We start from the raw sequence: 11,061 nt of genomic DNA, 5'->3' as shown, positions 1-11,061 counted from the left end.
TTAGAATCAATGAAGCAGAGGAATACAACAGGAATCCCCAGCAGGAAGTAATAAAAATCCCCAGCATTCGCAAAAGGCTGGTCAAAAAAGACAACAAGAAAACAAGAGGGGAAAAGAACCCAAGGTACAGAAGTGGAGAACGGATGTGATCTGCTCAAGAACTAGCGCCTACAACTAGCAAGTATCAAGATTCAATCCAAAGTCTGTATGAAGCACCATTTAAGACTCAAGATCAAGTTTCAGAAGACTTAGAGATAGGAATCCTTGTAACTAGTAGCTGATAGGTTTAGTTAGTCTTTTCAGTTATCATTTTTTGTTGTAATGACAGGACCGCGGACCAGAACCTCAATGGAACGGCACCTCGATCGGCTCCTCACCTCGGTACACTCTACCATCTCTCTCATTCCCGAACTACACGTGGCCTGATTCCTGTATAACCAAGGATATGTAGGCAGCTCAGATACCAGGGCTCGGTCATATTCCCTCCCTTTCCTTAAGTGTAGTCCGTCCAAGTAATGGTCGGGTCAAAAACACGTCTAGTCGTTCTTTGTCGGAAAACTCTTCGTGTTTCCAGTCAAAGAGGGGCAGCTGTAAGCACGTGATTTTTGACCCTCCCCGAGGATTTTCACATTTTTTTAGCATAAATATGTAATTGGGTCTAATATAGTCATTTTAACTATTTTACTTTATTTCGTTGCAAAATGAAAAATCACAAAAATATATATATAAATTTTAGTTTATGTATTTCTCATAAACTTGAAAAATAAAAAAAAAATTGTACTTTATTTTAGTACTTTATATAAATTCGAAAATTACAAAAAATATAATTCTATTAATGTTTTGTAGTCGTTTTAATTTTGGAAAAATACAAAAATATTACTTTATATTTTGTCTTTATTAAAAAACGAAAATTACAAAAATAGTTTTATTAATATTTTATAGTCATTTTAACTTTGAAAAATACAAAAATATTACTTCATATTTTATCTTAATATTTACGAAAATTACAAAAAATAGTTTTATTAATATTTTGTAGCTATTTTAAATCTTGAAAAATATTTTTAAAAAAAGATATAGTTTTGTTTAAATACTAGTCTTATTTTTGGTAGTTATTTTGCTTACATAGGACTAGTTAAGCAACGTGTTCCTATTTCTCGGATCCGGGCAAAAGAATAATATTCGGGTTCAAATCACCCGCTTTTAGGCCTAATTTCGGACCTAGCCCATAATAATCCGAGTCCACCACACATGAGGGGACACGCGTGGGGAACACGGACGGAATCCCATACACGGGGAACCCCACCACGCATGGGAACATAAGGCTCGAACCCCACCACGCGTGGGGCTCATTTTTCTGGGCAAACCCATGCTAAATACACGGACAAAAACATGTTGAATGGAGGATTTTTTGAAAATTTTGTTTTGGAAAAAACAGGTGCATCGTCTTCTTCCTCTCGTTGGCAAACCAGAGAAGCCATACCCAAACAACCACCCTTTCTTCATCCTCCATAACCATCGTCGTCAAACCTTCAGCTCCCATCACCACCATCACCCTCGTTCCCACCGTGAAACCACCATAAACAAACCCTACTCACTCCGTCAACAACCTCACGTCCAAACCCACCTGCTCGTCGACCACCTGCTCCAACAGACCACCCTCCTCCTCCCAGCTCCACCATCATCACTACCCAGTCCGACGAGTAGCAGCAGCGTCGTCACCTCCACTGTCCGAACACCACCCCGTCACCTTCCCCCAGCACCACGACCAACAGCAACAACCTAACCTCATCGTCAACCTCCAACTCCATTCCTTACCAGTCCGTCACCTTCACCATCATCACTACCCAGCTCCTCGACCTCACGTCCGAAACCAACAAACCACCAGCAACAACCCTACCCAAAAAACCAGTCGCGACCAGCTCCCCCATCGACTCCCTCACGTCGAAACACCATCACCCTACTGTCCAAACCACCGTAATCCAGCCCTCGACCACTGCCCCGACGACCACTGCTGTTCGTCGTCCCCATGTCCAGCGACGCCTCCGGCCATTAAACACTGCCCGTCGACCCCACAATCGTCAACTAAACAGTCCGTCAGCTTCACGTCAGGCAACCCTGCGGCTGTTTCCCCTATCCCCACGCCACTAGCTGAGCCGGAGTTCATGGAGGTGAGCTGCTCGACCTTGTGTTGAAGTCGAGTTCCAGTCCAAAGTCCAAAAGTTGAGTCGAGGTCCGGTGCGTCGAGTTTGTTCCGAGGTTTCGTCTTTGTTCCTCATTCAGTGAGGTCCGGCTTGAGTTCCGTTGGGGTCGTGTTTGTCGTCCTGAGTTTGCCGAGGTTCAAAGGTTAGTAAACCTCAAGTATTAGATAAGGAAATGCTACGTTAAATGTTCGAAGATGCAATATAAAAAATTCGCATAATAATTCTCTGCCCATATTTCACTGTATGCGTTTTGCTTCATTTTTATGTTATGTTATTCTTGTTTATTTAATGTCATTTAATTAAGTTGGATTAGTTGTTCTATGACACAAGTTTGATGTTAATCGGTTCGCCCTTCCTTTTGCTTAGGTCCTTCGGACAAAATTAGTATTAGTACATGCTGTTACTACTCCCGAAACCTTCATTCGCTAAACTCCTTTTATTAAACTTCTAACAAGTTATGAGACTCTGGTCGTAAAGAAGCTGTAAGGTTTAGTATGGTTAAAGGCATAAAAATAGCATCCTTTTTTTAAAAAAAAATAAATAATAATAAAAAAAAAACGAGACAAGCTTCGCCAAAAAATAAAAATGTACAGATTGCAGAGCCCTCATAAAAATATATGCATTAAATACTTAGAGTCCGGGTCGGGCCGTTTAGCGAATTTCACGGCCCTACCCCAAGGTAATAATGCGCTAGTTGCTTCAGGCGCGCCTTTAATAATGTTATCTCCCTAAACTCGGGTGCACATTTATGTGACCCAAATCCAAATCTCAACAAAATCGAAATGTGTCTGTACTCACGGGTATATTGATTATGGCGTGACCCGAGATGCATTTCCATGACGTTGTAAATTCCTTTTAATAATAAATGAGACGAGCCTCGACAAACAAAAATGTAGAAGCTGCGGGGCCCTCTAAATGTATATATATTAAAAATACTTAGAATCCGGGACATGCCGTTTAGCAAATTTTACGGCCTTCCCCAAAATAACAATACGTTAGTTGCTTTAGGCGCGTCTTAATAATTTATTTTTCTTAATTCGGGTGCACATTTATGTGACCCAAATCCAAATCTCAACCGAGTCGAGATATGTCAATAACCACGGGTGCATTGATGTAACGTGGTTCGAGATATATTTTCACGACGTTGCAATTCTCGTAAAAATAATAACAAAAGCGGTCAAGAGTTTAAAACTTGCACATAGGTTTAACATGTACAAAATCAGATAATCAAGCCAAATATAACAGTTGAGCGACCGTGCTAGAACCACGGAACTCGGGAATGCCTAACACCTTCTCTCGGGTTAACAGAATTCCTTATCCAGATTTCTGGTACGCAGACTATAATATGGAGTCATTCGTTTCCTCGATTCGGGATTAAAATTGGTGACTTGGGACACCCTAAACCTCCCAAGTGGCGACTCTGAAATAAATAAACCAATCCCGTTTCGATTGTCCTTTAATTGGAAAAAACTCCCTTGCGCCCTCGCGGGTGCGGAAAAAGGAGGTGTGACAGTAGGTAGAGGTTGTCCAATTCCCAAAGCCTTGAAGACCGAGTAGGGCATTAAATTTATGCTAGCCCCCAAGTCACAAAGGGCCTTGGCAAAATCCGCACTTCCGATAGTACAAGGGATAGTAAAAGCTTCGGGATCCTCAAGCTTGGGTGCCATTTAATGCACTATGGCACTCACTTGATGAGTTATTTTAATTGTTTCACACTCCATTGACCTCTTTTTTGTTACCAAATCTTTCATGAACTTAGCATATCATGGCATTAGCTCAAGTGCCTCCACCAAAGGCACATTGATTGTGAGGCTCTTCATCATGTCAATGAACTTTTTGAATTGATTGTCACTCTTTTGCTTTGCTAACCGTTGAGGATAAGGTGGAGGTGGCCTAGGCATCGGTGCCTTGGCCTTTGGTACAACTGGCTCGGGCATGTCAAACACGTGTTCCCTAGATGGGTTCACGGCATCTTGAGTCTCTACCTCAGTTTCATCATTAATATCAATCAGCACATCATTGTTCATATTTTGATTAACCATATCATCAACAATCAAAGGTACATCATCATCCCGCAACTCAACATCTTCATCCACAACTTGCTTTTGCTTTAAGGCATTCACATCACCGTCTCTCCCACTTCTTGTTGTAACCGCCATCACATTATTATTATTCCCACCCTTCGGCTTCACTATCGTATCACTTGGTAGAGCACCCTTGGGACGAGTATTCAACGCTTGAGAGATTTGCCTAATTGCACCTCCAAGTTCCGGATAGATGTATTATGAGAAGCCAATTGGGCATCGGAATCTTGGTTGTTTTTCATCATTTGCTCGAACATGCTTTCAATTATTTCCATATCACCTCCTGGTTGCCTTGGTTCCCGCTAATGTTCCACCCTCCTTGATTGTTGTTGTTGCTCCAATTGTTGTTGTTCCCATTCCAATTGCCTTGATTGCTACCTTTATTACCCCAATTGTTGTTTTGATTGTTGTTATTCCAATTGCCACCACCTTGTTGTTGGTTGTTGTTATTCCAATTTCCTCCGTCTTGTTGTTGATTACCCCAATTTCTTTGAGGTCGCCATTGTTGGTTGGAAGAGTTGCTTCTATTACCTTGATAGTTGTTGACATATCGAACCTCTTCACTTTGGTCATCATAACACTCATTTGAAAACCCACTACTATCATTGTCATATTGTTCACAATTCCCTTGATATTGTTGCCCTCTTTGCCTTCTCTTATGCATAGTGATACCTTCCATTGCATTGACTTGGCGCATATTTTGGATTTGTTGTAACTGCGCCTTCGCTAGTTGATTCATAGTTGTTGTAAGCTCGGCAATATCTTGGCCATAATCGTGCAATTCCTTGTACAAATGGATGACCGTGGGGTCACCTTAGGGCACATTTGCTCGGCTTTGCCATGCCGAAGAGGTGTCGGCCATTTCATCAAGTACATCACATGCCTCTTGGTAAGAAAGTTTCATAAAGTTCCCTCCGGCCAATTGGTTCACATTGCATTGATTCATGGTGTTGATGCCCCGATAAAAGGTTTGTTGAATCATAGCCTCAGTCATGTCGTTATTAGGGCACTCTTTCACTATTATTCTATATCTTTCCCATATCTCGTGCAAAGGTTCCGTTGTCTCTTGCTTGAAGGCTAGAATTTCATCCTGAAGAGCCGCCATATGACTTGGAGAAAAGAACTTGGCAATAAATTTGTCCACCAATTCATCCCATGTTGTAATAGAATGATTGGGGAGCCTTTCTAACCAATCCAATGCTTTACCCCGAAGATAGAATGGGAAAAGCCTCAATCTCAACATATCCTCGGACACGTTTGTATGCTTGCTACCCCAGCATGTATCCACGAACCCCTTCAAGTACTTGTAGGCATTTTGATCAGAGGCACCCGTGAAATACCCTCTTTGCTTGAGCAAGGTCAACATAACATTCATGATTTGAAAGTTCCTCGCCCGGATTCGGGGAGAAATAATAGCACTGGCGTATCCTTGATTTGGTAAAACTCTGGGAGCCACTATCGGCGGTTGAGGAGGAGGGTCTGGAATATTGTTGTTCTCATTTGCATTTATATTGGCAAATGCCTCTCTGTGGAACTTGAGGTAAGACCTCATCTTGTTCTAGATCCTCTACCTTCCCCCCCCCCTCCCGCTATCACATTGCCGAGAGGGTCATTTGCATTAAGAGCCATTTGTACTTGATTGATCGACACAAACAGAATTAGTAAACAAGAAGGAAAGAGAAGCAAAACACAATACTAACTAAATAGATAGTCAACACCGTAAGCTCCCCGGTAATGGTGCCAAAAAGTGATCGCTGCCAACTCGACGCTACACTAAGGTAGGAAGAGCGGGTCGCAATAGCTTTTACCCGATATGTGGGTCGAGATCGATTTCCTCAAGGAGCTAGTAGTGGAATTGGATTGTTTGTCTAGCCTAGAGATGTGTTTGTACTCCTAATGTCACTTCAAACATTTTTGGGTTTTTGAATTATAACTATTTTATTAAAACTATTGATTAACACTAAATTATGCTACGAGAATATTGCTAAGTTGTATCTAATGGGAAGAAGGGCACTAGGGTCGCGACACCACCTAGGTGGCTAATTGACGGGTAGATGTTACTAAGGTTTGATTGACATAATTGGGGCTTATGCTATAACTGTTGCACAATTTTACCCACTCTCACACCTCTCGGTAGAGAAAGTGATTTTGCCCAATTGACTCTCTCGAGACCAAATGAGTAGGCAAATTAGACCAAACAACTTGGGTTCAAGTAGGGTAATTACTCTCTCGAGGTTTAACCCGTTAATTGGGACTATCATTTCTCATGAGTCCATCTCATTCCTTGTTGAGTAATTTTGGGGTCATAGACTCTCTTTCTCAAGAAGAATTAAACCCACAAAGCTTGAATCAGTGTTTGCAACCACCAATTCTAGATTAAAACATAAAATTAACACAAATAGCAAACACACATAGTCAATCTAACATTATATGGCAACACCCATCAATTACCCATACTAGGGTTAAGCCACAACCCTAGATGATGGGTTTAACTACTCATGCTTGAAGAAAAAAATAAAGAAATAGATGAAGAACAAGGCATATTAATTAAATGCTAATGTAAATACAGAGAATCTATTGTTAATTTGAAGCTAAGATGCCAAAAATGGATACAAAATGATGTTCCCACGAGTGCAGCTCAACTCTGATATATCTCATTCCCTAAAAAATGGTAAAATATTTTATTTATACTAGGCTAAAAAAACTGGACAAAAATACCCCTACGGGGTCAGTGCGGGCCGCATAAAATGGACCGCGACCGCATTAGGCTCACTTCTGCTTCTCTGAACTTGGACTCCGCGGACCGCGTAGAATGAACCGCGGTCGTGGAGGGAGCTGGCGCAGTCCTCACAATCACGACCGCGGACCGCATGGCATTACCTTTGCAAACTTTCATATCTCTGACTCTCATGACCGCGATCGTACAAAAGAGTAGTGCGGCCGCAGAGCCTCAACCACAGACCATGAGATATGTACTGTGGTCGCGCTTCTTCTAGACTTGTTTACCAACTCTCTGAACCACCCAGTGCGGCCGCACTCCTGTTTGCGCGGTCCGTGTTGGGCCCTTTTTTTTTCCTTAGATTTCGTGGTCTTTGATACTTGAGCAGGTTTCACTCCTTCTTGAGCCAATCCTTGACATTTCGTCACTTTGTTGATCAAACCTGCAATCAAGCACAACTTGTGAGCCTTTTAGGACTATTTTGTAACAATATATGATCAAAGCATAGGTAAGTAGGGGCATAAAACATGTTAAAATCCTAACTTATCACACTACTCCACCACCTTCTGCCGTAAATCTATCACCTCTCTTTCAATCTTGACAAAATAAATCAATAGCGATTACAATGCCATAACAATTTGTTGAGAACCATAGCATCATAACCCAAAAGCATAGGACAAAATAATAGAGGAAGCACAACGGAATGGTGGCGACGAGGCAAAGCAAAAAACGGAGCATCGACAGCTATACACCATTTACTTACGACATTGCTTCCATCTCCGGTTGACACATATTGGAGAAATGGAAGCAGATTGACTCATATTGGGGTTTTGTTTTGGCAAGAAGAAGAACTTGGGGGTAGGGGAGTGGAGTTTGTTTCTGAAAGATTTTTTTTGTTATATAGTTATTGCAAATTCTTTTTTATGATATGTGGCGATTTTTTAAAATGGCACGTGTCATCATGCCATTTGGTCATTTGACATGCCACCCACGACGGGCCTTCACGTGTGGGATTTGACGGATTTAGGTGTCCACGAGATACATTGAGGGCAAGTTGAGGTGTCTAGATAATTATTAGGTAAGTTGAAGTGTTCAACTAGTAGTTGGGGCTAACTTTAAGTGTCTGTTTATGTATTTAATCTTTTTATTTAGTTTGATAATGACATGAATTAAACTTAAATGGGGTACATGGTCAGTGATGACTTATATAACCCACCCCAACTTATTTGGGACTGCGTCATAGTTGTTGTTATAGTAAAATTAGTATAAAATATAGAGATCGAGGGGAAAATCAATAGGGTACACGAGAAGTTGACTGCTCATAATCACTCTCCTTGTTAAATTTATAAGATATACTCCATCCGTTTCAATTTATGTGAACCTATTTCCTTTTCAGTCTGTGCCAAAAAGAATGACCTCTTTCCTTATTTGGAAACAATTTACCTTTATGCAATGATTTATAGCCATATAAAATATATGTGCTTCATTTTACACCACAAGTTCAAAAGTCTTCTCTCTTTTCTTAAACTCCGTACCCAGTGAAATGAGTTCACATAAATTGAAACGGAGGGAGTACTTCTTTTGGGACATTGCAAAATGTTTTACATAATAAGGTGCAGTTTCTGATACGGTCAAGGATTCAAACCCTTCAAGAATATTGAACTTGGACTGATGTCCAAGGTTTTTTCTAGAACAATATTTGTCACTATCTTCCACAATTTCTCACATGATAGGTGGGTTGCTCTCTTAAGCCTAATCATATTAAACTAATATGTGTCCTAGGGACCTATTAGCAAGTTAATATTTATCATTTACTCCTTTCAATACTAGGGTAACTTGAAAGTAGAAGAAACAGCACCCGGTGTGGCGACAGGGATGATCTTGTCTCTTCGTGAGAGGTATGGTAATTTGACCCTTATTCCATATTTGTAAACTTTTGTTTGGATTTAGTTGCTTATGTTTTTCCACTTTCTCACTGTCTTTTGTGCTTTGACATTGCAGTCTTCAGGACTGTAAGGACACCCTTGCATCATGTCAGGTGTGTATCATTTTAGATTTTGTTTTTTGTTTTCCATGGTTATATTCAAAACGACCTATCATCCTTTGATTTCAACATTGCATATTGATGCCATGTGATTTTTTTTTCCTTATTTATTATCAGAGCCTAGAAATCTAGATATTTTTTCCCGCTTATAGTATGTTGGATTATCATACTTTATCTCAGTTAATATTGAAAATATATGATTTTAATTAGCTTAGAAGTAAATCTTCATTGTTCCTTGAGCCGATGATTTATCAGAAACAACTTCTCTATCTCTATAAGGTAGGGGTAAGGTCTGCGTATACTCTACCCTCCACAGACCCCATTTATGAGATTACACTGAGTTTGTTGTTGTAATTAGCTTAGAAGTAAGCGCATATAGTGCCTTTCATGGGAAGTTGTTTTGTTCTTTCTCTAATACTTTACTCAATTCGTTCTTAAATTCATTTTAGATGCTTTCATAGTACAGGATAACATCTCTTTCTTCTTTTGCCTCCTAGATAATATTATGCTTTAACAAACATGTTGCCTTGATGGTGAATATTTATGCGCGGACTCTCCAAAATGCTGCCAAATCCGTATCTGGTCCTCCAAAATACTACATTTGGAGGATCTGACATGCACCCGGCGACATTTTTGGAGAGTCCAAGCAGCATAATTGGTGATAATTTACTTACAACTTGTCTTTTCATCAACATAAATAGTTGGTGTTTCTGTGAAAAAACACAGTTTAAGGAAAACAAAGATGAAACAAGAGGTCTCCATTGAATACCTGCTAGCAGTGCACTTTATGTTATAGCTCTAAAGGATCTAAGCAGCTTTCAGAACAAGGTAGGTGATGACTATTTGTAGCAAATCCCATAAGGCCATGTGATTTCAACGCAGTTCTAAGTTCAAACAAAGAACTAAACTGTTTTTGTCAGTCAGGAAAAAAGAACTGACCTGTTTCATGTCGAACCTACTCCAATTAGGGTCAAAAGGTTTGTAGTGTAGCTAGATTGGTCAAAAGGAAGTCTGCCACTCATACATCCTTAAAATGTCCGAGGGGCTAAGATTTCTAATTTTATAGTTTTCATAGTCTTCTTTTGGTGTTTCTGTGCCTTCCTAGATTCTTATGCTAACTCTAATTTGTTCAAGCTTTGTGTGGGGACTTTTTGGAACCGCAACACACTTAATAGAGCATGAATTATGTTGTTGAATGACCAAATTTTTGATTGAAATGGCTTAAATTAATTACTGACTCGACTGTTTATGTTTGTTTCAGACAGAACTTGAAGCTGCAAAATCTGAAATACAAAAGTGGCGGTCTGCGTTTAAAAAGGAGTCTTTCATACCACCTGGCATGACATCTGGTATGTCCTTTCCAGCATCGTTGTACTATGACTTATAATCCTGTTTCTCTTCTTCTGGTCTTTCTTTTTTACATCTTTGTGTTTGCCTAGTTGTTGTTGTTTGTTTGACTCATACATGGAAGAAAAATTACATCTTTAATTCCCTCTGTCCCATTTGATATGTGATATGGTTTTGAAAGGGTATGGAATTTATGGGAAAGTTTGACTTTTTTGTTGAAGTAATAGGAGTAGTAGACTATTGTGATGCTTCTACCATCATAGCATAGCTTAAAGTTGAAATTTTCAAAATGCATCTGTTATCATTTGTGCCCTTCTCCCCTCGGGTAGGGGTGAAGTCTGCGTACACTCTACCCTCTCCAGATACTACTAGTGAGATTCTACTGGGTTGTTGTTATTGCATCTGTTATCATTTGCAGTGTCGCGTTCAACATTTGGGGTCGCCCTTAGAATGGAATGTTTCTTTCATGTTAATTGAGATGGAGGGAGTAACTTATTCCAAAAAGGAGAATTAACTGTACTCTTATTTGCAGAACCCAAGTTTGTGGTCAGTTATCTTCACAACCTCAAATCATCAAAGGAGTCATTGCGTGAACATGTTTTTGATTATTCCTCTTTATTTGCTCACTGCTAATAAAATTAGTGAAACTTTTTTCTAATCATTTTC

General features: G+C 40.0%; 1 long non-coding RNA gene across 1 annotated transcript; it reads left to right on the top strand.

Moving 5' to 3' along the window:
* The first annotated feature begins 8,786 nt into the window (after positions 1–8,786).
* LOC107792295 (uncharacterized) lies at positions 8,787–10,397 on the top strand. Its single transcript, XR_001649500.2, has 3 exons — positions 8,787–8,902; positions 9,006–9,042; positions 10,310–10,397. It is a non-coding gene; the product is annotated as an uncharacterized LOC107792295 (long non-coding RNA).
* Positions 10,398–11,061: the final 664 nt, after the last annotated feature.

This window comes from Nicotiana tabacum, chromosome 12, assembly GCF_000715075.1.
Source record: "Nicotiana tabacum cultivar K326 chromosome 12, ASM71507v2, whole genome shotgun sequence".
In the NCBI taxonomy this organism is placed as follows: Eukaryota; Viridiplantae; Streptophyta; class Magnoliopsida; order Solanales; family Solanaceae; genus Nicotiana; species Nicotiana tabacum.
The sequence above is the reverse complement of the archived record's forward strand: the minus strand, read 5'-3'. Positions and strand labels throughout refer to the sequence as shown.